The 26243-nt window shown below is 39.6% G+C and overlaps 1 long non-coding RNA gene across 1 annotated transcript in view; it reads left to right on the top strand.

Annotated features, from left to right (window-relative positions):
- Positions 1-23392, top strand: part of LOC127014927 (uncharacterized) — a 30762-nt gene extending 7370 nt beyond the window's left edge. Inside the window, exons 3-5 of the long non-coding RNA XR_007766248.1 lie at positions 10032-10083; positions 14764-14834; positions 23032-23392. This is a non-coding gene — a long non-coding RNA (uncharacterized LOC127014927). The remainder of the gene's footprint in view (positions 1-10031; positions 10084-14763; positions 14835-23031) is intronic.
- The last annotated feature ends 2851 nt before the right edge of the window (positions 23393-26243 follow it).

The following is a 26243-nucleotide window of genomic DNA, read 5'->3' on the forward strand; positions in this document are numbered from 1 at the left end:
ATATTTGCATTATGCTACATGCTCTCATGTATGTCTGTTCAAAGTGACAAAGGGTAGTCCGGGGAGACCTGGAAGAGGAGGCCTAATTAAAAGTTTTTGTATTATTTCTTTTCTTTCAGTATTGCAAAAGTAGCTGATTAGGAGCCTAAGACTTGAGTCACATGCTTAATAAATCCCTGTTACTTTCTTGCATCTGTTCTTGCTGATGAAAACCATACTAAATTCCTTAAACAATGTGAGATAAGAATAGGATGCTTTAAAACCCAATGAAGAGAAGTAAATTTAAACCTGGCATTTTTTAATTGAAATTCTTTTTGATACTAGAAGAAAATATCTATTGCTCTTTGTCTCATGACCAGTCCTGAACATTTCAAAATAATTCATCAAGCTTTGGAAAATCAGTGTTACAAAAAATGAATCTCATTCTCTTTGATTTCTGAGTCTTAGATTACACTTCAGTCACGTTGTCAAGTTTTTCTCTACAGCTGCAAGGACTGTAAAGTTTAAGGGGATATGTAACACCCTCCCCCATTTTTTTTTAAAGTGAAAACTAGTATTCTTATAAAATCTTATGAATGATGAGCTGAGATCTTAAAGTCATTGAAAACCTTCAAGGTTCCCATGAAGTTCCGAGCTGGCAAGAGTTACAATAGATGTCTGGGACTGCCTTTGAAAACAATATGTGAAAATCTGTAAGAAAAATACCGTCCTAAAATATATGAAACACAGAATCTGAGCAATAAAGAGCTGGAAGATATCTCATGTTTTGCTATTTCATCTTCTTGCTCTGAGGTAGGAGAGGTCACACTGAAATGCTCTTTAGCAGATACTTATCTGACATGCTACTGAAAACCTCCAGCTTAATTTTCATAAGCTTTGTAGGCACTCTTGTAGAATTTTGCTGTCCTTGTTATTAGAGCAGAAAGTCACTCTAAACTCCAGTCTAGCCTCTAACCTTTCCGTGCCATGAAACAAACCAATTATTCTTTGTTTCACCCTCAACAGCCTTGGAGAATAGTTAACCACTGTACCCTTTTTAACCATTTTCGATATACGTGAAAACTGCTATGCTATATCACCTTACTATCCTTTATGTACTTACAAATTGATCATTTAACATTTGCTCTGGCGTCTTTCAGGGCATGAAGTAAGCTGATATATGGTTCCCTGGACCCTTTCTATGTTAAGGGAAGTACAGTGCTTGCCTTTCACCAGCTTTCCGTGACTTCTCAAGGATAACGATTCAGAAGAGATTCCTTTGGCTTTAGGGTACATTTCAGCATGCCCCACTGACTTTAATACAGTTAATTTATCCATTCTTTATCATGCCCTTTAACTGTTCTGTTCTACCTACCTGCTAATATTAATGGCGTTAAGCGGCTTGTCACAAATTTTGTGAATGCTAACGCAAAAGGGCAACTCAGCCTTCTCCTTGTCATCTGTTATGTGTTCGCCGCCTGCTCCTTCAGCAAAGGAGCTAGTCGGACTGCCTAAATGGTCTTGCTCCCTTTGCAGCAGCCCATGGCTTCTGCTCTCCTTTCCTCCACCTCTGCAGGAGTGCCACCGCCTCACCTCCTCGCCTCACCTCCTCACCCCACCATTATTTCCTTCCTTGGCATTGAGTGTTATTGCTCAAGACTTATTTCATCCAAAGTGCATTCTGCCTTTAGGATCTCAGGCGTTTCCTCCCTATTTGTCAAGCTTGAATAAAAAATAGCTGCCCGCTTAGTTGTTTCTTCTAACTTAGAATACATAAATAAATAAGTAAATCTGGGGACCTGGGACAGCTGTGTCCTGCTATATTACCTTTCCTGCAGCTCTCAAGTTAGTTAAAGCCTTTCTTTATTAAGGTTGTTAAGGGAACCTACCCTTGAGTGCTTTTGTTGTTTGTTAGAAAAATGACAACATAAAGACTTTTGAAAATATAAAACTAGATCTATGTCCTCTCAGATCCAACATTTTGAATAGACTATCTTGAAGCTAATATAAAGGCTAATACAGGATTATTCTCCTAGAACACAAATGAAAGTGTTAAACAGGTTGTCAAGAAGTAGAGCTTCCAGAAAGATATTGCAAAACCTGGATGATTTAGTCATTACAGAAACCAACATCCTGCTAAGAAAATACAAGTAAATTCCCTGATTTCAGGCAAATAAAGCAAAAGAACTACCTTGCTTGCATAGTGGTCATAATAAATTTTCATGCATTGTAAGAAAATGGTTTTTTTACTTCTGTGGAGAAGAGATAAAATGAGTCTTTAAATTCTTAAGCTGATATTCTGAAAGTAACCTCTTCATGGAGGGGATATGCAATCAGAGCAAATCCTGTGTTTAAGAAGATCTTCTAGTGTTGCTCAGAATACATTTGAGTCACTAGTTGCTGAAGCCCAAAGAAATTTTCTTGTGCCTTTGCAGGCAGGTTTTCTTCTTTCCTGTCAGAAACAACCCAAGCCCAAATGCTATACTACTGGTTTAGCTTCAGGTCAAATGCATAAACTCTCTAAGACACAGTAGATTCTTGTTCACTCTCGGTTAGATTTTTGTCAGGTCTTTTTTTGACTGGTGTGTGGTAGAGAGATCAACTGAAGAAAAGAGTAGATGTGCTCTGGAGATGATACCAAACCAGAACATAAATCACATATTTAGAACAGTGGAGAGAGGGCAGAATTTAAAAAATAAACAAAAGTTCAAACCATAAGCCTGGGTGAAGGTGCATGGCAAATTAATGGATTTTTAAATTTTTTACTGCTGAAGTGTCACTGTGGGGCAGAAGGGAACATAGTAACAGAATGGAAGAGAAGATAGGAAAAAACCTGCCATTCATCTTCTCCTGTCATTTGAGAGGCTGGTGAACCCCTGTGCACTTCACAGGTGTCCCTGTGTGGTGGATTCCCTCCCCTCTTGCACTTAATCTAAACCTGTACCTGAGCAGTTGTGATTCGTAGGCTCTTTCCTCATTTCTGAGACACTTGCACATATTGGATCTCCTCCTGATTACCTCATGCAGCTGTCTTTCAAGCATTCAAGTAAATTAATTTAACTTAAAACTAATATCTTGCCAAAAGAAAATGTTCTATAAATGCTCATTACCTTTGTGGGACGTCTCTGAAATATTAGTCTAAATGATCGTGTTTTATTATCTTTCCATAACATTTTACTGCTCATGAAATAAAAATCAGTTTAAATGTAGTTCACGATTGTCTGCCCGGAGATAATTAATATCTCTGAAATAAATCCAAATACATTAGCAGCCTGTTCAATAGACTTCATGCTCCCATCTGGAAATCTTATTAGTTTCTGTGTTGGAATATTTCACATTCTCCTTTGTTGATCGAGCTATTATTTTGTACATTAATGCAGATAGAAATGTCAGCACTATAATATTTACCGAGGAAATTCCAGATATGCTGATTAAGCCAAAGCAAACTGTATGTCCTTTATGACCCTGTTAGTTTGTCTCCATTTTTTAAGTGAATCTAGCACTTTACACTTGTGGGCATCCTGTCTGTGGATGAACAGCTAATCGCCTTATTATTAAACTGAAAGGCTGCAAATGAAGAGCAACAGTTAAAACCTCCCCACTTGAAAGCTTGCTGCACATGCTTGCTTCTTTTGCCACCTCTTCTCTGCTAGCTCTGTGGTCAGTGCATTTTCAGTCAAGTCACCTCACTGCCATGGATCTTTGTTTCATCCTCTTTCTTAGGTTGCATGCTTCCTGAGGCGAGGGTTCTTATTTTATACCCACGGCATCTAGCAGGGATCTCAGGGTACAACCGTGATAGAGATCATATTGAACAAAACTCTTTAATAGAATCCTGCTTTTCCTTCGAAGTAGTTTTATTTGTAATGAGGTTATTAACTGCATGACTTGCACTCGTTTTCATCAACAGGTTGTTTTCAAAGGAATTTGCCTATTTACTATTCATTATTAACAATAATGGTGTTGCATGGGCATAAAATGGGTTTAATGGACTAGAGAGCAGGATTTGAAATGTTTATCAGCCCTGTTGCAATTTACCCATGTGCAAGAGCCCTGTGTACCATTCCTACATCATGATAGTAAGCGTGCCTTAAAAAAAGATATTTGTCAGTTCTTAATAAGTTTTGCCACCTTTCGATTTTTGCTTCGATTTACTAGGGGTTTAATTTTGAATGTGTAGAACCGAATGCTGTCATACGCTAACGCACACTCACATTAGCCTTATTTATGCACATTTAGAAACTATGCTTTCCAGTTGTCAGACAAGCTGCATGGTTTGTTTGTAGTGGTATGTAGATTTCTCATGTAATTAATACATACTTCTTCAGTGTACGTTTTCCTGATTTGAAGGATAATTTAAAGGGATAACTATCTGCAGCCAGGCAGAAAGACTTCCTTGCACAGTATTAAATTGCTTATAAACAAACAGCATGCAGGTACCTTGATGTGAAAAGCTTACACATGGGTATTTTACACTTAAAAAATGCAACATAAACAGGTACACCAAAAATGGATACAGCAAACCACCTGGTCAAATTTAAGTAACTAAGTTTCACGTGTCATTCTGGTCAGCTGGTGGTCAGCAGCACCCAGGAAGCAGCTACTCAGGGCATCCCTTATGCCCCTTGTCTGCCCTGGGTCTGTGCCTGGGCTGATGGGCTCACTTTCAGGCTGTCAGATCAAGTTTAGGAAACCATCATGGTATTTCCATCCAGTGAGAAGAGCTGCCCGCTGCCCACTGCCTCACTGACAGTGCCCAGTGGGCTCCCAGCTGATGAACGGCATGGGGACGTGTTGGCACCCGGATGGCAGAGCGCCATTTTACCTCTCCAGGGTGCATCCGACACTATGGTAACTGTGAAAAAGGTATTTCTCAGGCCTGCCTTACCCATTTTGGGTACATTTTGATGGCAGCAAAGAAAAAGAAGTACTGATGTACCATTGATAATAATGTCCTTAGGACACATTTCCCATATTTCTTTAACAGAAACAGAATTTCTTTAACTGAAACAGAACACATCTGTAAAAACAACCGAATAACACCCTCTGCATCTAACCTTCTTATCTGCTGAATTCAGCAACCTCTCACATTTCAGGAAGACCTGAAAAAGCTGTCATTGTCTCTGAAAGCACCCACCCTGTGGGCTCAAGCCATGTAGTTGATCAGCACTCAGGAACATTTAACTTATTTGCAGCTCAGAAGCATGAAGAGAGAGATGTTTTTAGTGTAGTAGGTTGGAAAAGCCTTCATTAACTGTGCTTCTCCTCCTAAAATAGCATCCGCTTTTTGAATGGGGGGAGGACAAAGGGGTGCCAAGTAGTCTCAAAATGCAACCAGTTCCTAGAAATGTTTCAGTGCAGATGATGCTGTGAAAGCTGAACTATTCCAGAGATTGAGTGGCAGATGGAAGTACCCGAGCCTGTGTGAGCAAAGACAGCTACCCCCTCTCTGGACTGGCTGGGCGCAAACCACGCAGCCCAGGTGATTACAGCAGGGAAGCTGTGCCCAGTTAACCAGATCCTTGAATTTAGTCCATCTTGCTGTGTCACCCCATTCATGCAAGTGAATTGCATTTAAAGAGCATTATGGCAACTTGGAGTCAGTAACTGTCTATGTGAAAAATGATGCTAAGCCATTATCTCTGAATCTTGCTAAACAATATAAATATATTTCTCTAATGCATTTACATTATCCATACTATAACAGCTAAAGACCCCATCAGCTTTCTCAAATCAGTAAAAAAGGAACTGTGGACCAATCTGTCTTTTTCCTTTTTCTTTTTCAATGTATTCTGATGTCATTTCTTGGTCAGTTATTTTTGTGCCCTCTCAGCTCCTGCAGGAGACAAACTCTTAAAGATTTAAGAGAGTGCTCAGAATTGTGCTGACACTGTATGCATTTCTCTTATATTATCTAGTGGGGTTGTTAGTACACAGGGTATTCAGTCTTCAGGTGAAAGTGTCAACAGCACTTTATAAATGAGGTTCTAAGCCAGTTTGGATACAGTATGGGAGCTGGCTCTGATTTTATCGCAACCAGTTCAGAGATTCATTTTTCTCTTTGCTGTTAGTTCAAAGAAAATGTGGCTCCTAATAAAGAGAGAAAATTTTTCTGCTTTTCAAAACTGTCCCAGTGGTCCATATGCAAGAAGTTTGCCACCACTGGTTTTACAAAGAAACACCTCTGCTGAGTTACGCATCTTAAAACTAAAGTCTTCCCACAAGGAAACCAGCCTGACAAAGCTAATTTACTTTTACTCATTTGGCCTATTCCTGTGGAATTTGGGGTCCTTTTGGGAAGCCACATTTTCCAAAAATAACTTCGAGCTTTGGTCTAAAATGATACTGCTGTATTTTTGTGGACTTGTTTTTCAGCTTCAGAATATTTTGACTACATCTGAGGCTCCATGCTCATGAATGGATATGCTAAAATAATTTTGCAAATTATTCAATGGGTCCTTAAACATTGCCTAGCACCCACAATACTGTATCCCATCTTTGTGGTCCTTTCTTGGAATACTATTCCCAGGTGATTCCTGCTCTTTTCTCCTCTCATTGCTGGTTTTGAGTTGGCATTCTCTGAATTTTTTACTTTCAAATAAACAGTCAGGTAACTTTTATGAATGTACTGATAAGCAGGGTGTTCTTTGTTAGTAGGTATCTGGTTGAAGCTGGAAATGGGTGTATTGTATCTGGTTAAATTTCTAGACAGCCTCATAGACAGCATTTCCTTGTCAGTGCATTTTCACCTATGCCTACAAGACTTGCATATAATTCATAGGTACAGAAGGGCAGACGCTAAAAATCACTCACACTCATCTATAAAGTACTGAACAACAGAAGGTATTTTTAAATGAAATAAACTTACAGGAAACACTGAAGTGTAAGCAGAGGGTAAAGATGTAATTCCAAGGTATGGAGGCAATCATAGGAGAGCACCTAGAGACCATAGCCTTCAGTCCTCTGGCTCTTTCTCAAGGAAGGCACTCCTAGAAAACCTAAGGTCTGTTTATGTTTCCACCATTGACTTATGAGATTGTGGACAAAACACTTCATCTTCTCTTGCTTTGCAACTCTGAAATAGTACTTGTCCCTCTTTATGAAGTGCTTAGAGTTCCTAGGGAGAAGAGGCTGTGGATAAATCACCTCTTTATGTCCTCTCACCCATGCTTGTCACATAACTTACATACAAGTTTTATGAGGAGCTTCTCTTTTTGTTCTTGAGGTATGCTAGAGAAGGTTATTGGGCAATACGAACGTTTGCCTAAACTATTATTTGTTCTGCAGGATGTATGTTCAGTTGAAATCAGCTTCCTGAGAATTTGTTTTTGATGATAAGAATATCAAGTGTCAAAAAGGGCAGGACTGCAGCTACAGTCTTAAAGAATAGCAAGAAAGCCACAACTGGATCCCTGCCAGCTCACATCTGATAGTTATGTCTTGCAGTCTACTGCCCTTTCCTGGCACTAAAAGTTAAGCAAATTTTGTATTTTGTGCCAAAAAAAAAAAGTAACTACGTTTATTGTAAGAGTCACACATTCAGAAATTATCTGCTGGCATTTCATAACATCAAAAGAAGAATATTTTTTGGCTTGTTTTTAGAGCCTGTAATTCCACTGGCTTGAGAAAGATAATGTAAGGTCTAAGGTGACTTTATAAATATCTGAATTTTGTGGTGTCTTCAAACAGCTCAGTAAGGAGTTCAGAGGAAGCAATCACATACAGAAAAGAAATGCCTGACTGAAGAAAAAGACTATGCTCGCAGGGAAGACATGAGAAAGAAGGAGGGGTTGTGATGAATCCCATGCACAGCTCGAAGGAAGCTGTAAAGGGAAGGAAGGGTATCTTGGACAATCCTTTTTCCTATATAAGCAAAATTTCTGTCTCACTATGGTAAGGAACAGCATAACTGAGAAAACAATGAAGTGTATTGTCTAGCAAGAAATGTTCAGACCTTGTTCAGCACTGTCTGACTAGGTGGTGGCTGGAAGAAGGGGCTGGTGGAAAATTGTCACCCAGAACACTTGAGGCAGATAGTCTGCTCAAAGCTTGTTCCTGTCTTTATTTCTAAAAGTTAAAAACGTGCTTTTTAAAAGCACATTTTTCTGCTCTCCCGTACAAATCATGTTACGTATAACTGGTATAGTTACGATCGTGCTAGACAGAAAGGGAAGCATCAAGACTTTTCCTGACAAGCATGATTTTACAGTGCCTGAAAAGAGGATGACTCCAAAGCAGGGCACAGAAAGAAGGCACAAAAGCAAACTCCAGCCTGGCAGCAGAATTTAACAGGGGGAGCACCCTGCAGCACAGTGCTGGGGTACATGATGAGATTTGCTCCTTGGTGACCTTGCAGCACTCTGTCTCCGACTCCCTGGTGGGGAACACCTGAGACCTACATCAAGCACACACAGTGTATTTTTACAGACTCTAAGACTCCATTAGGAAAAGTCATACACAAATTGTGATTAGAAACATTACAATAGCTCAGTCCCTATATCAAAACAAACAGAAAAAGCACCAAGGTGGTATTCCTGAGGTCTTTCCTTTCCATGTTACATATTTGGGTAAAAACAGTGGACAAGAGGAAACCATGAAGCCCACAGAGTGGTAAATGATTTTCTTTGGTCTTCCCTTTCCTGTATGGATGGTGAAACTACTTGGTTTACTTCTCTGCTGTTGGTGACTGTGCAGTGATCTGCGCAGCAAAAGAAGCTGTATTTCTGTGGCTGTTCCTGTGTGGGGCCCTTCATGACCTTGTTATATTGCCATGCTGGAGACCAACATGTGGAAGAAAACACAGGATGTGCCAGTAATCAGTGGTCTAACAGCAGAGCCGGTATTTAGGCAGTATGTGTGGATACTTAGTCTATGTTTTTACAGTTGCTGTATTCCCTAAAATATCTCTCTTGGTAAAAATGAAGCTAGCCACAACTTGGCCATCTTTACCTGTAAGAGGAATTGAAAGGAAAAAAGGTTGCAACTCCAGGAAAACGTCCTTTAAATATAATTCTTTTCTAATTTAGTGTCTGATAAATGGTGCTAGGGAAGAAAGAAAAAATTGATTTTTCTCAGTATTTTTAGTGCAATATTCCTTTTGAGCTGAGATTAACTGTAAAAGGCTACTCAAGGTTAATAGTTTGAAGCTGTGAGGACACATAATAATCTATTAATTAATCTCAGTATTCAACAGCTGTCGTGAAAAACAGTTCATACAGCTAAACATAACAACAGATTCATTGGCTCTTTAAACATTAATGCAAAGAGTTAGCTTAATGGCATCTTATCAGGCTTATGGGCACCCTATCATCCATGGTTTGCCTGCAGGGTCTATTTCATCATTTTTTTCGGAAATTAAGAGGAAAAGATGACAGTTGTTATTCAAACAGAATTGTTCCCTGCCTGAGCTACTCACTAGCTCTCACAGCATCGCAGCAAATTATTTGTATGAGTTCAGTATATTAACTGAAATTGATAGAATTTCATTCAGTAATGCTCGCTTGCTCTCATGGCCTGGGGTTGTTCGTCTGCTGATGTGTGTTAAATCTCTGAAGTACTCTAGGGTCTACCCAGAGAAAAACAGAGGTGCTCTGTAAATGCAGCCCATCTGCTTCTCTCCATAGCCAAATGAATAGGGGGAATCAAATTCATGGGAGTGGCTGTGGAAGAGCCGGGCAGTGCAGGGATGGTCCATAAAATGCAGATTCATTCTGCAGAGCCACCTAGCCTTGCTCTAAAATAGAAAAAGAAAAATGACTGCACAAAGTGGCCCGCAAAGGCAGAAATGGTGGATGAATGATTCTGTCTGAGATGCTATTAATTTCTCACTGTATTGTTTCTGATTATTCCACAAAACCAGAAAGGACAACCTAGATTAGTAATCAACAATCACAGTGCTGCTCTTAAACCCACTGTGGACAGGAAAGGTCTTGTACAAAAGCATTATGCTTTGTTCTTTTCATTTAAAAAAAAAGAAAAAGGGGTTATTTGCCTGGTTTAATTTTCCTTACAGTTTAAATTGTGTGTGATAGTTTATTCTAATTCCTCTACAGTTTGCTGAATTTTACCGAGAGTTGTATGCAGTTGAGATCGCCATATCCTCCTGTGAGTACCACAAGAATTTTTCAACATGGAGAACATTATGGGGACAGTTTTTGCATTTTTAAAGAAAAGATTATGTTGGTAGCAAGACGTGAAGTTGTTTTGTAGATGACCAAAGCAACGTAATTTAATTTTTATGTATGAAGCTTTACTTGGCCTCAATACTCCTCAGAGGATTGGGAGAACCTTATCAAATGCTGAAAATAAAAGCAAGTTGAGAATTTAAGATCTAGCATTAAGTGACAACGGCAATGTGAATACTTCATTTATGCACAAAAAGCCAAAAGCAAACTTTTTTCAAAAGAAGAAAGCAAACCTATGCAAACCGAGACCCCGTGGTTTCTTCCAGGATGGTGCTTTCCTTATCTTTTGAGCTCTGGCCTATTAACAGTGCTCAAAATTTCTTAGTGATGGCTATGATGCCTTATAAGAAGTTTCTAACTGGAAACTGGTTTGGTATATATGGTATTGTCTAGTTCATAGCTCATCTTGTTCTTAAAATTCGGCACCAACAGGACAAACAAGATATTTTAAAATACCTGTCTGTTTGTTCCTTGAAGATGAGTGCCTATAGATGTTAGGTTTCTTGTATGTGTTCTTAATGTGACTCTATTTTAAAGAAATGGCTGGTATGCCAATGTTGTTTTCTTGCTCTAGTAAGTAATGAAGCCTGGCTGGAAGAAAGGAAATACAATTCTAGTGAATAAAATCTGTTTACAGTGAAATTAGGCCTGCTCTGCATTGCTTCATGACAGTTAAACAAAAAGTGTTTGCTTTCTTAGCACTGATTCAAAGTTTAAAACTCCTTGGTCTCTGGCATAAGAAGGAGAGGACTTTCTGCCACTTTAGTGTCGGGAAATAAACTATTGCCAAGGTCAAACCACCAGTGGTGTCCACTTCATAACCATTTCACGCGTGGCACAACAGAGATGACACCTTACCTTTGCGTTTTTGTATTTCAGTAGTTTGATGTTTCCTTGAATGAAAAATATGTTTCTTCAGATAAACATGGAATCCATTTCTTTAAAGGTATTGTAAACACATCCTTGTTTACAGTGGAACAGTTCTGAGCACAGGCTTGTATTTGAGACTGGGGAAAACACACCCAAGCATACAGCCAACAGCTACAAATTAATCAGGAGATGTTTGGAAGTCTCTATTTCCAATCTGGTTGATTTCAGTGTCTGTGTTAGAAGAGCTGACTTGCTCTGAGGTGCTTTTTGTGTCCTTACGAAATCTTGCTTCACCAATCTCCTCATGCCCATGCCCCTGCCCTTTATGATCAGAACGATTTCTGTTCCTAGGATTTGTGCCGAGAAAACTAATCAGTATGTGGAATGTCTCCAGATCAGCTTTCTGATTTGTTTATTGCACACTATAATTTGGATATGAGAATAATACCAATTTTTAAATGTTAATGAAACAGCCAAACTTTGGGTGATTATTTTTTTTTTCCATTCATTTTTAGCCAGCTCTTCTCAGATCTGTGGGAGAGTTGCTTGGAGCCTTAACCTTTCAATTCAGCTTCTTCAATTATTCATAGCACAATAACCCTGCAAGGGCTAAAACAATAGGATTCCCCCTGTTTGTGGAAAACAAATCTTCCAGCTATATTTAATATTTAAAGCACTTTCAAGCTATTACTCAGTGGAACTGGCAGTGGGAAATCACCATTCAGACACCTACACTGATCAATAAAATATCAGAAACAGAATGTATACGCACTGGTCATTATCAGTTGCTCTTTATGAAGCTATAAATTGACTCAGCCTTCAGAAGGTAGTTGTTGCCAGCAGAGCTGAGTCACATCATCCATGCATTAGACAAAATGGGGTGGCTACTTTATTTAGTTGTTTTAAAAATCCTTCTTTGTAGCAAGGCTTTAACTAAAAAGGATCTCACTGAAATGTCATAGATGATTTGCTTTTTAAAGTAGACCCATGCCATAATTTTAAGAGAACAACATGGGCTGTATAGCACAAAATATTTAGGAGAAAGACAGCTAATAGCAATTGCTGCTGCCAGAAGCACTCCTCCTAATGGACTCCAAAGCCATGATGCTCTGCTTGTATGTGCAGAGCCTCTATCCTCATTTTCAGCCTCTGTTCTACATGTGAAAACTATACTTGTACATGTATTATAGTCCTTATTGGCATAAAATCTCTGTCAAAGCTGTTAAAACTGTTCTCAGTAATCTTGCCTTCTTTTGAGAAGTCAGATGCTGTAAATAATTTTTACAGAATTGCTAATTGTGATTACAGTGTTAAAAGAAAAAGGAAATTCCTAACTGAACAAAGAGTTTAAGGGACACTGCACTATCCCGAAACATATTTTTTTCTTCACTTTTGGATAACATCTGCCTAATGCTTTATCCAAGTCCAATAAAGAAAAAATGAGGATGTTAAGGTGGAAAGAGCAAGGCAAGCAACAGGATAACCACTAAAGAGAAGGGCAAGAAAGGACTGAATGAAACAGCCATTCATCAGGAGGAGTAAGGATTGCCAGAGTCAGAGCTTCAGATTTTTTTTTTTTGTGTGTCCTGACCCTAAAGGAATAGCACAGGGGCAGCTTCTGCTGGCTCAGGAGAAGAGTTGTCCCTTTGTTACCTGGCCTCTCGCAAGGATCCCGCGTGCTGTACTAACTGTTTTGCATTGCCGAGGTCTTGGAGACAGATTGCCACCGTAGCCTGTGTAATGAGCCAGAGAGGATCCAGGCTCTCGTGAGCTCTGAAGGCATTAACTGGTTGCTTACGTTAACAATATATTTGTTGTCTATAGTGGAATTGGTGTGGGGAGGTGTGAGGAGGGCAGTTTTTACTGGCCGGTAAGACTGAAAAGAACCAAACCAAGATGTCTTGGTCCATGAAAGTATAGAAAAAAATCTGAAAATAAGAATTGAGTTCTGTTGTCCAGCTAAGGTAAAATAGAGTTACAAAGCTTTGTTTCCTTTGTTCATTGTAAAATGGCTTTTCAGAAGGTTTTAGTCAGTCTCTAAGTTATGACATTGTACTTCAAGATAATGACAGAAGCAACACATGAAAGCATAGGTCTTGCAGACTGGTCCCCCAAAAGACTCCTAGAATAATTGGACAGTCTAAATTAATTGGACATCCATCAAATCCCGGTACCTGGCTCTGAATATTATTTTCTATGCAGTGATAGTAATGGACTTGGTTTTGGTTTTGCTGTAAATGGTCACAGAAAAGAACCACTTTGGTGCCATAGCTGGCAAGCGGCCTATCAAAGCACGTCTGGAGGAGATAACAGTTAATTGTCAACACCAGACCTACCTGAGTATTCAATCCTATCATCACCACCACCATGGAGGGGCAAGCATGGGAATGGCCAATGCAAAGGACAGGGAGCACATGGGACATAGTCTCTGACAATTTTTATTTTAACAAATGACTGGCAATACCTAGTGACGGTGAAAGAAAGTTCTGTCTTTATATCCTGCCAGGGGAGGGATTGTACGGCAAGAAGAGCAGAGCTTTATTGAAGTCAAGGTGAATGTCTGAAGTCAGCAGCAGGGAAGGCCACCTTTAAATCTCTCTTTGCTGGGCTATAAATCCTAGCTCTCCTCCTATCTGGGTTGAACCGTGTTACAGAAATAGCTTTTTCAGACAGGTGTGGGTTTTTCTTCAGGCGTGAAAGCTGTAAAATTCAGGAGGCCAAAGGAAAGCTATTTGAACTCCTCATCTAACAAGTGTATTACTAAAGTCTGTGACATTGGCAAAGTGCTGCTAACTCTCCTCATTTCCAAATCAGCAGGGTAAGCTGAAAAAACTGCTCTGTAAAATAAAATGAATATAAGAAAAAAAAAAAAAAAAAGAATTCTTTCCTGAAATTTGGCAATACTTTTTGACATAGTTTGCCAGTAGTCAAGCAACACTTTCTCATATACAGCAAATGATACAGGTGCTATAGACCTTTATCTCTCAAGATCCTCAGATAACAAATTAACCCAAAACTGGTTTGCATGGCAAACACTTCATACTAGTGTCATCATCCATGAGAGAATCTAAGAGGAAGGGCCTTGGAAAACATGATGATAACATACTGGAAGATAAGAACAAGGGCAGCAATATCTAAAGATGCTCTTCCCATGTCATCTAGTTCAGGTGACACTAGTCATTTGTACTGATCATCTAGTATTAGCAACCTCAGACCGATCCTAACAGGACACTACCGAAGTTCTTTCATTGTGAGCCATTTGCTACCTGGTGGAATTCAGACATCAGGGTCAAGAAAGAACATGTGATACCTTATCCCCAACATTTTCCAAAAAACATAAAGACCAACTGAGGAAGCCTTATCTTTCAGCAGAAGCTGCTGTGACTGATAGTTGATGTCAAAGATGACTTTGGCACTCTCATTCAAAAATATCAAGACTTCAGTCGTCATTAACTCTTGCTAGTATTGTTAAATGGAGTTCTGCAAACAGATGAAAGGGAACAAAGGCAGCTGGATCAAAGATGATATAATGTTCAGGAAATTCTGAACTAGTCAATTAACAAGAGGAAAGCAAGCTATATAATCCTAGATCAAAAGTAACAAATTGAGACCTCTAGATATAATTAGCTAAGTTGTGTTGGGATTTCTTTAACAACTGCCATAGCATCATCTTATATCATCAGAAAGTTGCCTCCTTTTGACTCCTTTTAATATGCTTTCTCTTCTCTAGACTTGCTAATTAACAGCAAAAATGCAAAGGAAGTGGAGGACGAAGACTGTTTTGCATTCAGTAGCAGAAAAGTAAGTAAAATTGTCATGTATGCATTCAGCAACATAGATATAGTTCTGTTTTAAATACTAGTTTAACTTCTGGACAGAGTCTTGCTGTTTCTCTTTTGGATGTGAAATTATATTGGCAAAACAGGTTTTACACCTGGTTTTCTTTGCTTGTCGTCCAGGACATACCAACTAGAAGTCTACATAGAATTCAAGGAGATCACGGGCATTGTATAACTCCTGCCCTTTCATGGTCTTCCTTTTAGAAAACATGTCTTTAATTCTAGCAGTTGTAGATGAAACCTTGGAGACACAGTTTAAGCAAAAGCATATGTAGCCTTGCCACCTGCCACTGCAGGCAGCCTTCGGGTGGGGACCAGTACCCATAGCTGAGATCACCTTGTGTGGACCTCAGACAGGGTTTTTAAGTGAGTATAAAAGTCTCCTTTATACAGTAGAAGTCAGTGAATAGAGGAGTCTTGCCAGATTTCTTGGCTGTGAATGACCCTGAGCACCACCACAACCACCCTATCTTTCCATGTTACTAGAGAGAAGAGAGATAGACTTTGCTTTAGACTTTTCCTAGTTGGAAGCCAAATGCCAAAAGTCTTGCGTCAGGGAAAGCTGAAAAGGGGGCTACCTGCTGCCTGATCTCCACCCATTCCTGGCAGTGGTGAGGCCCCCAGCAGTACCTCTTTGAATGGAAATTCCCTTTTCGAAATTCCTAAGCACAGCTGGAGCTCAACCTCTCTGCACGCTCTCCTACAACAGGATCTTCCATTCAGTACCTCTCTCTCCATTGCCTAGGACTAAGAAATTCGTGGTATGAGAGATTCAGAGTCCACTTACTTCCAATGTCTGTGGACACAATGTGGTTTAGTTTGGCATGATAAAATAGGATCTGCCCTAAGGTTTGAGTGTGCGCATGGGTATTTGTAGGAAGGTGTTACTAAGCATACCAGTTGCTTACCAGCTGAACCAGAAGGCTAGGAAGTTATCTTGGATGCTTCCCTCATGCTAACAGTGCTTCTGAGGAGACTCCAGAGTAGCGTTTCCTACAATGAGGATTATATTGATGATATTGAAATAAATTACTTGGTTTTCAGGAGTCTCCAACTGTACTCGAAATGTCCCTGATCAGTACAGCCTACAATCATCTTCTGAAATTACAAATGTATCATCCCATAATAGGTATCTTTCATCATTCTGCATGAACAATTTTAAATAGAAAATGTAATTCCACCTCCACCTCAACTACCCCTTCTCAGCTTAAGCTCTATGGAGCCAAGAATTTAGGCTACTATATTATAGTACTATGGCTTGTTTTATATACCTCCTTCTCTGAATATATTTTTCTGCAACAAATGAGAAATACTGAAGCCTCAAGACTCTGAGCTAAAGCTGTTTTTTAAACTCAGAAAAAATCAGAAAGACCCATTAATAACCCCCCTTCATTTTGTAGCAACAATACCATGAGCAGTTTCCATGGAAACATCATTTGCAGGAGCAGGAAGTGTTCATTTTACAATTAAATTATAGGAGGTAGTTAAATTTTTGATCAAACACACATTAGAGCATGGAGAATTCCCAGCCAAGTGCCTCACACTGTTAAAAATAGGAGAAGTACTGCAGTATCCATGCAGTGCTGTCTGGAATAATGTGTGGAGAGAGGGGAAATTTGCAGAAAGTGAAAGAGCATCTGCAATTTCCACCAGTGAAAGACTCCAGTTTTTGATTCCTATGTGGCAAGGATCGAGCAATGGCTGGATTTGGCTCATGCTTGCAGTCTGACCTCAGATGCACTCTTTGGCTCATTGGTCATCAGGACAAATGTAGGATGTGATGACTGCAGCATTTTACAATTATCTGGGTATCAGGTAGATAATGCTATAAATAAGTCCTGATCCTGAGGGTCTGCCTACACTGTGGTTACTGCTATGCCATCTTTACTTAACACAGCTCATGTAGATTTGGCTGTATTTTTTACAATTAGCTAGCTCCAGTATATGTTGTAGTCCAGCCACATGGAACATCGCATAGGATAATTAGATGCCTTGAAAGTTAGTTAATTTAGGCAATTATCCTATGGACAGCACTCTATATTGCTGCAAGTAGACTGCTAGTGATACCACAGTTAGCTATTTTAAGTTGAAATCAGGCCTGTATGTCCTAAAACAGTATATACATGCCCTAGTAACTTTTTTGGGGAGAAAGTGGCAAGCAGCAAGAGAAGCTATAAGAAGCTGCGCTGAAGGAAAGAGGCTCAGCAATGGGAAAAAGCAGTAAGTGGAAGGACATTGTGGATATGCTGCTAAAAAGAAGCATGCCTAAAGGCTCTTGGCCCAAGGCGGAAAAGGTCCAGATAGCAGGAAAGGGCCAAGTGTGAGGTTCCTTGAGTTGGGGAAGAAGCAAGTGGAGGATGATCGCCCAAGTATAGAGAATCTGGCCCAAGTGGTGGGAAGGACTAGTGGAGGAGGTGGCATCCTGCTGAACACGTAAGAACTAAAGGCAAGATCCTGTAGGAGTAGAAGACGCAAGATCTGATGACAGATTTACAGAGATATTGTCAGAAGCGTGTGCATGTGCCCACAGCAGGTGTCAAGGAAACTTCTGATATTTACCTTTCAAGAAGGAGCCTGCGTTCTGATTAGTGTTTGGATCAATGTGTCCTTGGGACTCTGTCTTTTCCTGAGCTAGTTATTCATCAGAAAACTTAAATCACTACCTAAGCCGGTGCTAGGAAGTTGGCATATTTCTGCTTTTTTTTAAAGAAACATAAGAAATATGGAATTACTGTTATTAGATTTGGAATCCCAAATTCCAGATACAGTACGAAGTCTTTACTTATCTGGAAGTTTTAATGGTCTTCATGATAACAGATTGCAAGGTTTGAGTTGCTGATCTTCTGATACCATGACTGACTTGCCACGTTCCAAATCGTAGGATTAAAAAAAAAAAAAAAAAGTGATACAGTTTTTCTTAAAAGGCTGTTTTCTCAGCCTTTATGAACACGTTTTTCTGAAGCTATGAGCACTAGAATTTCTATTTCTCTGAAATAAAATTTGAGATTTTTGCATGTATTGGATCTTTAAAGAATGCGCTATCATAAGACTCATGATAATCATGGAATTTTAAGGTACAAAAGTTAAAGTCCACAATTTAAAAGGATTAAGAACCTAAAATTTTTTTCTGGCAGAGCCTTAGTCAACCTGACTGAAAGTCAACTTGATTCTCCAGTGGTGCAAATTCTTTGCATATATTTATGTCTCTACAACATGCTGGTCTGAAAGGAAATTGGATTGAGTACTGTTTTATGTGCATTGCTACATATTAGTGAGTCCACGAGCTGGGAAGTGCCAAGGAGAAATCCACTTAGTTTTGGGGTTAAAGTGAGACGGTGATTATGCTGAGTCCAGCTACTCAGAATACCAGAAATAAGCCATAATTGTGTCTCCAGAGACTCTACAGCAGCTTTAGTATCTGTTCTCTTTTTCCACTGTAAACTATAGCATTACAATTTTTAGTATCAAATGCAACAGTTTGCCTCAGCAGTATGACTAAATATCACTAACTAATTTGTAAAATGACCTCCCAGCAGTCCTGTGTAAGTGAGATAAAAATCCTACGAAAAATGTGAATGGTCATTAGGATTGCATCTCAGAAAGTCAGTTTTCTAATGTGAACTAATGAGTGTAAGCCTCATGGTTTCCTACTGGTTCACTGGGCATCAAGTGCAGAGGTTTTAAATCTAGACTTAGTTGCAAGTAGAAAATCGAATTCACTTATGAAATCACTTCTAACTTTTAGACAAAGTACCCTCTGTCATTGAAACAACTCTAGGAAACAAACTCTTACGAAGATATAGAGATGCAAGCTTCAGACACAGGCATTCTGAATACATGAAGCCATCAACAGTTTGCACCAGCACTGAAAGATTTCTATGCTCAGTGCAGAGCTGGCTGTAAGGATAGGACCAGGTCATACTCCACGGCTCTGCAAAATGCTCTGTCAGGCTCATCAAGGAGCCACGCTCTTTGGGGAGCAGGAAAGTCCATTCAGGCTAGTCATCCTTTTCCTGTTTCAGGTGCTGCTTCAGAAGAACTTATTTTCTAGGTGAAGCTATGATTGCTCCAGTGCGGATCTTCAGAGACATTGCTTTCCATATGGATTTTCTTTTCTTTTTCTTCTCTTGATTTTTGGAATTGTGGATGGAAGGGAAATTGAATGGATTGTGACCCTTACTTAGTCTTTTGCAGCTGTATCCATAACATGCTGAGAGGAAATTACTTTGTAAATAACAGCATTTCAGAAAAAGAACATTTGCCTTAATAAGCAAGACGTGATCCCCCAAGAATACGTGTTATTACTGTTAGTAGCTGTTAGGGGACACCGAACAAACATTTACCACAGTCTGAAATGAATAAGGCAGGACTTATGGTAAACAAATGCCCAATTTCTCTCATTAAGAGAAAGAAATAGTTCAGTAATTAAGACTCCGGCTTAAGCAATGTATCATATTGCTACTATACTGTAAAGGCACCGCAAGGAGGACAGGAAAAGTGCTGGAAAAACAGGACAAAGGCAAAAGATCAGTTTTATCATTTTCCTTGCTTTTTCTGAAAAAAGGATGGAGAAGAAAAAAATTTTCTAGGTATGTAAGAGAAAAGCAGCATATGGATTGACTGACTGCAGAAGGTGAGAAACATTGTTTTTGCTTTGTAAAGGGGTACCAGTGTTAAACTTCCCAGCCTGAGGTTGGGGGTGAGGGGCCCCAGTCCTGTGGGGTTTCACGTCATGCTGCAGCCCCCGGAGCGGGGACCCGCAGAGGTCATGTTAGAAGGACTTCAGATAAACATATAGGCTGTCAGGAAGGCGTCTTTCTACTTCCCTTACAGTTTTTTTGGGTGCATCAACAGGTATGTGAGACAACTAAATAAGACTGAGCTTCCTCAGGTGCATTTCCACTTTCCAAAAGATGTCTCGTTTTTGTCACAGCTTGCACATGTGAATGACAAATTAGAAGCATCAGATCACTGTCAGATACTCATAAATCATTTGATTTGATGCTATGCAATGCATGACAGGTACAGTGCTTCAGCAACATTTTGCTGCAAGGGAAAGTCGGTGATTGAAACCAGAACCGATGACTATTCAGTGCATGCATTTTTTGGGTGAAGAGCAAAATGTAAATAGCTCCAATAAGAACCTGAAGCTGAAACAGACCTATTTCTGCAGAGTATGGAATTACATTATTTTTAATATTTAATTACCCATGAACACCTCCGACAGGGTTTGAATTTTCAATTGAATTCTATAGCTCGCTTCTAAAACCATATCGCTAATCATTTTTCATTCTATTCCACATAAGTTATGAGAATAAAAGGATGAAATGGGTAGAGTTTTTAAATAATTATTATTATTTGCCTAGAATGAAAGCACAAATCTTTCCTAAAGCTTGTTTACATTGTTGTCGTGGTTTAACCCCAACTGCCAACTAAGCATCACACAGCCACTCGCTCACTCCTTCCCGATGGGATGGGGGAGAGAATCGGAAGAGTAAAAGTGAGAAAACTCGTGGATTGAGATAAAGACAGTTTAATAGGCAAAGCAAAAGCCGCGCATGCAAGCAAAGCAGAACAAGGAATTCATTTACCACTTCCCATCGGCAGGCAGGTGTTCAGCCATCTCCAGGAAAGCAGGGCTCCGTTACGCCTAACCGGTTACTTGGGAAGACAAACGCATCACTCCGAATGTCCTCCCCTTCCCCCAGCTTTATATGCTGAGCATGATGTCACATGGTATGGAATATCCCTTTGGTCAGTTGGGGTCAGCTGTCCCAGCTGTGTCCCCTCCCAACTTCTTGTGCACCCCCAGCCTCCTCGCTGGTGGGGTGGTGTGAGAAGCAGAAAAGGCCTCGACTCTGCTCAGCAATAGCGAAAACATCCCTGTATTATGAACCCTGTTTCCAGCACAAATCCAAAACATAGCCCCATACTAGCTACTAAGAAGAAAATTAACTCTACCCCAGCCAAAACCAACACAGCTGTAAAAAATACATTAACTGGTGAAAATTTATAGATTTTTAAAAATTTCTGTTATCTGCAGGAATTGTTACCTTCCACAATAGTAAATCTGAACAGTGGCAATTTTGTAAAATAGAGGTTTATTCTTTAATCTATAGTGATAAGGACTTTATTTAGCTAAAAGGAGGAAAAATGCTGAAGGGATCACATGTTGTTTTAAATGTATGTGGTGCACTGAACAGAAACTTCTGCCTTTGACACACTTCTTGATCTAAGATTCCTCTGATATATTTCAAAGCTTCTTTAATAAATGTCCATACTAGCTACTGCTGGGCAGGCATAAATTGAACAAGTTCCTCCAATCATGTAAAAATTGAAGCATTAAACAAGGCAGAGGGGGAAATTAAATTTCATATTACGACCTAATAAAATACCTTTTTGTGAAACCTGATTAGCACAGTTGCTTTGAATTCAGTGACGAGCACTAGGTCATCAGCCTAATTTCTGTTTCGGAATTATCTGAGTCACAAGAATCACTCAAACAAAACAGCAAATTATTTATTTTAGCATCAACAGCTGCCTTTAATATTCTGATAGTGGCTGAAAATAGAGTTTCTGCACATAATTCCTTGGATTTTGACATCAGGAACAGTAACTGAGTAACAGAATAGGCAGAGTAGGCAGCAGAAGGGCATGTAAAGGGTTACAGGGAGGGGTTAAAGTTGTCTCTAGTCATGTTGCCTGGACAATTTAGTCTGGAAATTGCATATTTCTTGAAACTCTTTTATGTGGGATTTCTCTTCTGCAGACTGAATTTCACCCATGGTGAAGAGTTTTTAAAATTGGCTGATTTTAATTAGTAACTTACTGTTAATCGAAACCATGCTTCTGGCTACCTGGGACTATGGGAACTTGTGTTTGTGAAGAGCTGCTTCTTAGGCCCATAAACAATTATAATTAATTTCTAATAGTTTCTGATTGGTAGAAGGGAGAAAACTTCTCTAAAATATAAACTACAGAGACACTTTAAAAACAGATATTTGTGTAATGGAGTCTACCTGGAAGGTCTCCTTAGGAGAAAGATCTGGTTCTCAAGAGCACTGACTGATGTCAAGTGCTTCTCACAAAGCCTCCATGGAAGAGCTGCTCCCCTTCACGGTTATCCTGTGGAAAAGGACAGGACAACCTAAAAGTTCTAATGGAATAGACCAAGCTTGGTTAAATAAGAAGAGACATTGGAGGTTGCAAGAAAAAAACTTGGAAGAAATTGGTGGCCTCCTACAAGTGTCAATTGTCTGTGATGGATATCTTTGAAAGTCCTCTTCTCATAGAAATCAGAGAAGTTATTTGTCCGGTGCCAGTTCACTACTGGGTGGGAAGAGCAAGCCTCACAATGAACATTTTATTGAATACCAAAAAAACTACAGAGTATGCTAATAAGTCATAGTCATTGTAATATCTAGTCTAGATAATGTGTTGTTTTTCTCCTGTTTGCATTAGTACAGTGTCTCTAAATCTATACTAGATGTCACTGTGCAATTTCTGAAAACGTCCACCTCCGTAAAGGGACTGTAGAGGCTGTTTAATTTTCCCTAGTTTTGTCGGGAACATATATAATGCTCCTGTAGTTTAACTTTTACCTTCCTCCTGGTTGTTGGAAATCCAGCAGTGAATAATTGGATTCAATCTTGCTGAGCTGCAAGACAGAGTTATCACGTAGAGTGAGATTATAAAATCTTAATCCTGTTCAGAGATGGAAAGGAAGTGTGACTGTGTGCATGAGGTTACCTGCCAACCTGGCAGGTCCGTCTGCCAGAAAAAGGGAAAGGAAGAATGTTTGGGTGAGAACAATCCTCTTTCCACGGCTGTTTGGTCATTATTTCTTGAAAAAGGTGCTGGCTGCTCAACCGAACTGAGACAAGTTGACAAAAAAGGAACTTAAGAAAGATGATTTGCGGTCTTTCAGGTGAGGTGGTATTAGAAATTGTATACCCATCCGCCAAGCTGACCGGTTCCTCTGCTACCTTTCTTATGAGTCTGTGGTCCTCTCACAAGTGTCCAAGTTTGCAGGGCAATCCTGGGGAACAGCCTTTCTGAAACAGAAACGTTTCCTCTGTCTGGTCCTTGCTGCATAGGAGTTAAACATGTCTCCTGGACAACGAACTAAATGATAACGTGCCAAAACTCTTTCCCATTAGGAAATGTTTGAAGATAACCAAGCCCAAAGGATGACAGAGGAAAGGGGAGAAAAGCAAAGAGAAAGGACAGAGCAGAAATTGCAAACGGAAGAACAGTTTGAAGAAGAGGGCTGAAATCCAGGAGGCCCCGAGAAGCACCTCAAAAGACAGCTAGTTTCACTGAGTCTTGAGCAGTAGAATTCAGGAGGAAAAATGAGAAGAAATTCAGGGAAGCGAGGAGAGGATACACATGGAAAATGAAAAGAAAGGGGCTAGATAGCAACTTAAACAAAATCTGTAGAGAATAAACTAGCAAGGAAAACAGCCTGGAAATAAGAAAGAGGATAGAGCATATGGGAGCTGGGTGGGCAGAGAGCTGGAAAGGGACAGGTGGCAGATGGGTAGCTTTGCCGAGACAACATGTGCGCGTTTACACTAGTCTGCCTCCTCATAAGTGAATTGAAGGTCTTCATCAGACTTCTCTGAGATTTGCAAATCTTGGGTTTCGCTGAAGCTGGCAGATGTGTCCCAGAGATATTATTGATATACTAGGCTTTTTGAAGTTCTGCTTCCCTGGAGTTTGGCCCCCTAAAAAAGCCATTTGACTTTTTTTGCTATCACCTTAGTGTCCTTATGTCTGGGCTTCACATAACAACTTTATAATATTAACTATCTGATGACAGCTCATTATACATTATTATACAAAGATTTTATTGTTGTGGGTTAGGAATATTCACATTATTCATAGGTAGCAAGGGCATAGCTGTGTTTGGCAAAGAATTTTAAATAAGTGTTGATAAAATGACATGTCCTCATGAATTTTGCTACACCGTATTTCAGAGACATTTGTACAACCTCAGGGAGTTTTAGTTCTACCAGTAATGCGACATATAATTGCTCTTCTCTATCTAAACAGTGTATTCTTGCATTATTTAATCCTGGGGTTTCTTTACTAAGAGAGTTTAAAATGTGTTTGGAAAACCTTTTATGTACTTGAGGTCAAACAGTTAAACCATCATGTATCTCTGTACATGTCTGGACACTCACATTCTAAAGACATCAGACAGACATTTCTGACCCAGGAAAAAGCAGGATGACTTCATACTGAAGCTATAACTATGCTTTTATTAGCTTGTCTTCTTTAAAACAAACTTTTTAAAAAAACCTGAATCATGGCAAAAGGAATTAATCTGTAAGTGTGATAGTTTCTACTATTTAAAAAAAAAACCAACACCCCCCCCCCCCCCCCCCAAATCCTGCCAAGATACAACTAATTGTTCTGCATGCACAGTATTTTTTCCTACAATAGCTTTGTAAAGCATGCTTAGCACATTAATGTTGGCTTTGATTTTGATCTCAGATGGAAATTGGCCAGTGCTCCCTCCATTCATTCTAGGAGGAACGTCTTTCTAAGTAATTAGATTCTTTCTTTAGGACACTTTTTCATACTTCATATGTATCCAGTCTATTGTATAAATTACTTCATTGTCCCTTGGTTTTCAGTGGTGAATGATTAGAAAATCAGCTCTTATTTAAATCATGGGTAGTAGAAACAGGTCTTTGTAGCATAGGAAAGACTGGTTCTTTCAGCCAGCATAGCTCTAACTTCAGCATCACTATGTGACAGTTTAACTGGCCAGGATCCCCCCCAGGTCATAGCTCACATTTTATAGGATTACCATATTTATCTTATATTCAGTTACTAATGAAGGCAGGAAATGGGAGTTCTTAAATAAGTGACGTTTTAAGCTGAAATGCTCTGAACTTACACAACTGAATATAGCTCTTTTTTGAGATCAGTCAACTATAGTGATTTCCACTACCAACCTTGTAACCTAACTACTTGGTAGGTTACAAGTCTCAGCTAATGGTATTCAATAGTCTGAAACATGAATAAAATAGCTGAGATACAGTTAGATTAATAACATAAAATATGACCTAGGTCTCCAAAATACAAGAATGTGGGATTAACAAAATATTGACGATTTAAAAAGCTGTAGGAATGTTCTGTGATTTTTCCCTTAAGTGTATAAAGCTTTGGTATGTACTCCAAGCTCTAGGTTCAAATGCAGAAGAACACAACAACAGAAACTGGGCGTTAGACCAAATTTTTTTGTGCTTTTACAATTGAGCATTATTAACCAAAAATTGGTTTAATGTGTTTAATGTTATAGTGAAAATATTGTGAATGATTCATTATGTGAAGCTTTATAAAGGGTTAAAAAGCATCTTGGCTTAAACCATGCGTTGTGCTTCAGAGGCTTAATCAGTCATCCTTTTTCTCCAAGAGCTGTGATCAGCAAACAACTACTACCACTATACTTATTATAGTACCCACACATTTCAGACTGCACTATTCTTCTTATCAAAGTGGACATGTCCCTGAAGAGGTAAGAATGAGATAACAGATGTCTGCATCCTGCAGTGTGGAAAATCACTTCAGGCTTCATCTTGTTTTGTGCAAAGGCAAACGATGCAATATCTTCATCTCTAGGAAGAAGAAAATATTACTGTTGCATGCCAAGAAGCTTAGAGAGCAAAGGTATCACTCAAGTGTCACAGTGTTTACTGGAATTCATGGCCTCATAGAATGAGATAATATGATGGAATATTTTGCAAGTCATTAAATGTGTTCCCAAGGATGTGAAGCTGCTTCCTGCTTCCCATTATTCTTGATGTTAGTCATCTGCAGTAAATATTTTACCGATGACTATCTAAACTAAGCATGAGAACCAGCCTCTGACAGAGGAGAATCATTACTGGCACAGCGTCAGGCAGCGCTATTGGCTTTCCCCTGTGCAGGTTGATGCAGTAAGGTGAGTTTTGGTGGGAACTGCTCTGCCACAAGATGGGAGTGTTCGGCCGGGCGTAGGGGTCTGGATGGCGGTGATGAAGTGGCTGCCCTGGCATGCAGCTGCTCCTCACCCTACGCAGGCTGGCAGACAGATGTGAGGAGGGCTGCCTGGTTTTTGCCTGAGCTACGCACATCATTAGCTTCTTGCTTTCACAAAGACTCAATTACAGCAGAGATTGCTTTCAAATAATTAGCACCAAATTTCCTCCTTGTGACAACAGAAATTTAATCTAAGCAAGAGCCAGCAGCCTCACTTCCTCTCTCCCTGAAAGTCACTGCTGGGCTCAGATAAGATGCTCTTCTCCTCAAATCCTTACTGAAACTGGAGACTTTGCTGCTGTGCTCTGTAAGCAATGCTGAACGTTGCCTCCTCCTTGGA

The sequence above is a fragment of the Gymnogyps californianus genome, chromosome 3, assembly GCF_018139145.2.
Source record: "Gymnogyps californianus isolate 813 chromosome 3, ASM1813914v2, whole genome shotgun sequence".
NCBI classification, from domain to species: domain Eukaryota; kingdom Metazoa; phylum Chordata; class Aves; order Accipitriformes; family Cathartidae; genus Gymnogyps; species Gymnogyps californianus.